Below are 6,206 nucleotides of genomic sequence, written 5' to 3' on the forward strand. Positions count from 1 at the left end.
CAGGTCTCCTCACACTGCTGGTGTGTTCCATTTTTTGTCATAGGGTGCTGGCAGATTACGGGCCTCCTATAGCTGCTGCCAGGCCCCTAATCTGCCATGGGCCCCTATACCGCCTCCTCATGCTGCTGCCAGGTCCAGAGTCTCTCATGGGTCCCTGTACGGCCTCCCATTGCTGCTGTCTCCATCGCCACACTCTGCCATGTGCCACTTTCAGGTCTTCTCACACTGCTGGTGTGTTCCATTTTTTGTCATAGGGTGCTGGCAGATTACAGGCCTCCCATAGCTGCTGCCAGGCCCCTAATCTGCCATGGGCCCCTGTACCGACTCCTTATGCTGCTGCCAGGCCCGTAATCTGTCATGGGCCCCTGTACCGCCTCCTCATGCTGCTGCCAGGTCCAGAGTGTGTCATGGGTCCCTGTACAGCCTCCCATTGCTGCTGTCTCCATCGCCACACTCTGCCATGTGCCACTTTCAGGTCTCCTCACACTGCTGGTGGTTTCCATTTTTGTCATAGGGTGCTGTATGGCCTCCCATTGCTGCTGCCTCCACCGCCACACTGTGGCTCCACACTCTGGTTTTGGCCCCGTGACTGCCCAAATGAGTGAAGTGTGCGGTGATTCTAAGATCGACGGCACTCATCTGCATGTCATACTGACTGTCAGTATTATTTCTCTTCCCCAGCAGACTCCAAGGGCATTTAAATTAAAGGTACAGTGTTCTGCACTAATATAAAGGCTCTCTGAAGCCTAGAAACACCCTTTTATAAGTTAAATTCGCAGCGAATATATTCGACTCGAATCAAAATTTTTTCACGAATTCGCCGAATCGAATTTTTGAATAATTCGCTCATCTCTAGTGGTAACATCAGCCGATCGAACGACAAATTTTTCTTTTTTTTTTTTAAGATCAGCCAATGTTTGACCCATCCATGCTTTACCTGCTCTGAACAGCCGCTTGCCACAGAGCAGCCAAGATCATTCATTTAGCTGCTCCCATGCCAGCATTCCTTGGCCCCTCTCTCCTGTCCATTGCCCCCAGAACAAGCACCTTGTTCTGGTGTGAGCCCAAGAAGACTCCTTCATGAGCCGCGTAGACCAGAGAGGCAAGCTTTTCAAGCACATCATGAAATCAGGATGGGGCTCCACTTCAAGTAAGCATTAGTGTGCCTGGGGGAGGGGGGGACCTTGTGCCTTTCCAAACACAGTAAATGCTCCAAGAATGTTTCCTTGAACTCTTGAAATGGTTAAAAAGGAAAAAGACACTCTAGATAGCCTGCACTGAGAATTGATTGTCATGATGACATGTCAATGATTATTTGCTCTCATTTTTAAGGAGTGGTACTGCTTGCGGTTGAAGCTGGGAGAAAGCCACCTTCACGTCCTCCACTCACCTTCATTTGTGGCCAGTGGATATTTTGTGGCACCAGGCTAGAACTTGCATCGAGGACTTGCATAAAGACCCTGGCATGCCAGAGGTGGTTTGGAAGCATCACAGCAATTTGACCATCCCTTTCCTCTATGTTGGTTTTAGGGGTGGAGAATTGCTTCCCGTTCATGAACGGACTGTCGCCGGATATCAGAGTCCCCATATTTTCAAGATATGTTTTAGCCATGTTGGCTTATTTTTCTGTTTAGTCAATTAAAGGCTACTTTTTGTTTCCTTAAAAAAGTGTCAGATCCTCTTGATTCTATTCCCGAGACTTAAGATGGCCAGATAATATGCAATGTGATGAAAAGTCAGTGCAATTTCCTCCACATGTAGCTAAAGTCTGTCATAGGAGGACCTACCAGAACAATGCATTCATTTGGAGTGGGCCAGGCCCATACAGTACATCATGGAGGCTTACTATGAAGGAATATTCACGTTTGGATACTTGAGCTCATGCGGTTTGTGTCCAAATATTTCTGCCCATTGCAACATATTGACTATTGCAGCTCAATATAGATCAGGCATACAGAAAAGTGTACCTTGTCCATAGAATAGCCACTGGGAGGTCCTATCTGGGCACACAGATCTGGCCTATGCATAATTGGGTACATTGGGGAAAATGAGAATTCGGTATGCTTTATAATATGAAGGGGTTAGTTCATGCTTGTTTCAGGGGAAGCATTACGAAGAATTTTGGATTTTTTCATAGGAAAACGTATCCGATCCCTAGATGCATTGAGGTACATAGCAGAGGTTCAAGATATTCAATAGAAGAAGTTATTGTTCTTCCTAACTATACAGGTGACACAGACACAAGCATACACCCAGGGCCACTGTTTGATATCACGGGGCCCCGTACAGCATACCTGACAGGCCCCCACCACCAGAGAAAATATCCAAATTATATTTATGGTAAAAATACACTCAACATTTTCTTCATGGACACAATCCCAAACAAATTCCTGTTCAATCAAAATGATAAAACTGTACTGAGTTAATAAATCAAACGTTGTGTAATTGAGGTCTTGGGGCTCATTCACATGGGTGCTGTGGCCTGTAGAGTGTGAATCAGTGGTTGGTTTTTGTGGCTGTCGCCATTTGCAGGCAACCTATGTTATACTATGGGAATGCTGCAGATCCTAATTTGACAAGCATATGGTTGCAGGTGTACAGCCCTGAACACAGACAGTGAGCATTCAGGGCCACTTCCCCACGCCTGCATACCTGTCAGATTAAAAACTATGTTCATACAGCTGCTGTGTCCCTATAGTGTAACAGGTGGCTCCAGCCACATGAACAACCCACTCATTCATGCTGTACAGGCCAGGGGACCTGTGTAAATGGGGCATTTTGTGTTTTGCTTTGTTTTTTTCCTCAGCCCATTAAATTCAATGGGCTGCCTAACATGTGGAAACATGCCAAAATACTGCAGGCATATTATTTTCAAAGTGTGTTTCACCTAACCGCACAGTAGTGTGGTGCCATGCGTTTTTGTGGCTGTGAATGGGTCTGTTTTTAATAGATGTGTGTAGGTGCAATTACATTTTCATCATGGTACCTGCGCACATCTACAGAGGGCATTGCATTTCTTTGCTGTGCTAGAAAATGTGTGTTCTTGCATGCGTTTCTGCACTACAAATGGTGTGAAAAAGTCCTAAGGGACAGTTCACACTATAGAAACAGTCTAGATGTGTTCCTGATGGGTTTTTTTCATGCCCTTTTGGCATGCATGTTTAGTGTGTTCCAGTACATTTTGGATGCGTTTTGGACACATTGCATTGCATTCTTGTATCCCTTCCAGTTAGTTTTTCTACTTTCTTTTTATTCAATTTAATTAGGGACATGTGCGTTTTAGTACATTCAAGGACATTTCAACATGTTCCAGTACAGTTCTGTGCAGAAACAATGCAGCGTGCAATGCAATGAAAATGCAAGTGCTGATGTGAACAATGACATTGACAACCATATAACCTTCTTTGTGATGCTGAAAAAACAACTGAAACACACGTAGTGTGAACTGGCCCTAAACATTATTAGAGGTAAGGGAACGGGACTGGCTATGAATGGCACGTGTGGTTTATCTGTGACGAACAGTAGTGCATGTACTCGTGAAAGGTCATCCACCCTTGGGACTGGTGTACTATACTATTAAGCACCTTTCTGGCTCCTGTGGCTGAGCTAGTTCCTCCCCATGACCATTATGGCATCCACCCTGATGGATGGATGGATGGATGGATGGATGGCTGGAGCTGGATGACTAACCCATAGCTGCCAGCATACCCCCAGATGTGTGATGTGTATAACCCATGCGCATTAATACTTTTGTTCTGGTGAGTGTACACCAGTCCCAAGGGTGGTTTACCTTTCATGAGTTCATGCACTACTGTACTGTCTCTGAGTTGGTACTCTCACACGAAGGACATTCCATTATTTAGGAATGATTATATGAACTTATTTTAGCACCATTTACCAGTTTACATCATTATTGCAATTATTTGCACTTTTTGAATTTTACATGCGTTCATTATTGATCACATGCATTTATAGCACTGCACTATGACTTTAACATAGAATAGTTACATGATTAAAGAGAAGGAAGCTACAATTGCAAGAAAAAGTATGTGAACCCCTTGGGATTAGATGTTGCCATGGTTTAATTGCACATTACATGTAAACATTCACAGTGCAGGGAGGAAAAAGTATGTGAACCTTTGGACTTAATAACTGGTTGACCCTCCTTTGGCAGCAATAACCTCAACCAAACGTTTCCTGTAGTTGCAGATCAGACCTGCACAATGATCTGGAGTCATTTTGGATCACTCCTCTTCACAAAACTGTTTCAGTGTAGCAATATTCTTGGGATGTCTGGTGTGAATCGCTCTCTTAAGGTCATGCCACAGCATTTCAATCGGGTTGAGGTCAGGACTCTGATTGGGCCACTTCAGAAGGCGTATTCTGTGCTGTTGCAGCCATTGTTTTGTTGAATTACTTGTATGCTTTGGGTCATTGTCCTGTTGCATCACCCATCCTCTGCGGAGCTTCAGTTGGCGGACAGATGGTCGTACGTTTTCCTGCAAAATGTCTTGATAAACTCTGGAATTCATTTTCCCATCAATGACAACAATCCGTCCAGGCCCTGTGGCAGCAAAGCAGCCCCAAACCATGATGCTCCCTCCGCCATGTTTTACAGTGAGGGTGAGGTTTTGATGTTGGTGTGCTGTGCCTTTTTTTCTCCACACATAGTGTTGTGTGTTCTTCCCAAACAACTCAATCTTGGTTTCATCTGTCCACAGTATATTTTGCCAGTAGTGCTGTGGAACATCCAGGTGCTCTTTTGTAAACTTCAAACGTGCTGCAATATTCTTTTTGGACAGCAATGGCTTCCTTCGTGGTGTCCTCCCATGTACTCCATTCTTGTTTAATGTTTTCCTTATTGTAGATGTGTCAACAAAAATGTTAGCATGTGCCAGAGATTTCTGTAGGTCTTTAGCTGACACTCTGGGATTCTTCTTTACCTCATGCAGCATTCTGCGCTATGCTATTGCAGTCATTTTTACAGGACGACCACGCCTAGGGAGAGTAGCAACAGTGATAAACTTTCTCCATTTGTAGACAGTCTGTCTTACCGTGGACACATGAACTTCAAGGCTTTTGGAGATACTTTTGTAACCCTTTCCAGCTTCATGCAAGTCAACAATTCTTGATCGTAGGTCTTCTGAGAGCTCTTTTCTGCGAGGCATGGTTCACATCAGACAGTGCTTCTTGAAACCAGTAAACCCAAAACAGGTGTGTGTTTTTTAAGGGCAGGACAGCTGTCAGCAACACATCCAATATCATCACACTGATTGGAGTCAAGGTTGGCTCACTCCTGGCTCCAATTAGCTCTGGGAGAAGTCATTAAGCTAGGGCCTCACATACGTTTTCCTCCCTGCACTGTGAATTTTTACATGTTAAGTGCAATTAAACCATGGCAACATCTAATGTTTGTGTAGTATTATGTTCAGCAGACTGTGTTCTTCTATTGTTGTGACTTAGATGACATTCAGAGCACATTTTATGTCCAATTCATGCAAAACTCCACGTAATCCCAAGGGGTTCACATACTTTTTCTTGCAACTGTATATCATTATATTGGCAAATTAGAACTAGACATTCCAAATTATTTGAGATATAAGTGTGAAAATGTTTAACATTTGAAAACAGAATGTATTACATTCATTAGTAAATGCATTAGTTGTCTGATCATTTTGGAGAAACAGCAAAAATACAAAAAAAACAAAATTATAATATAGGTGTACTTTTTATTTTACATTCTAAGTATTCTCATACGCAAACAGAAAAACGCCAATGGTACAAAGCCCGGGCTTGTGATCCACCTAGCGAACATATCCGGTATTGCACCTAAAAATGTGCCAGACGCGATTCCACATTTACTAACAGGAAAGTAGACGCTTTTCAATGAGATTGCTAGACGCCTTTCAGAAGACTGACAGGTCTTGATTGATTTGAGTCTGCCTGAATGTTCAGAGTCTGCTGGTATACTCAATTCTTAGTAAATCAGAGCCATAATGTCAATGGCATGGCCTGCAAATAGTCTGCACCTCAATCCAATTCAAAATCATCTATGGTGGAAATGAAAGAAAATTACAAGACTTCGACCTTCAAAACTGATCCAGCAACTGCAATAAGAGAACGTTGGAGCCAGATTGATGAAGAATACTGTTTGTCGATAGTTAAATCAATGTCAATTCAAGCTGTTATAAAAGCCAGAGGTGGTT

The sequence above is a fragment of the Staurois parvus genome, unplaced genomic scaffold, assembly GCF_062004578.1.
Source record: "Staurois parvus isolate SC_StPar_1 unplaced genomic scaffold, SC_StPar_1.0 ptg000402l, whole genome shotgun sequence".
Classification (NCBI taxonomy): Eukaryota; Metazoa; Chordata; class Amphibia; order Anura; family Ranidae; genus Staurois; species Staurois parvus.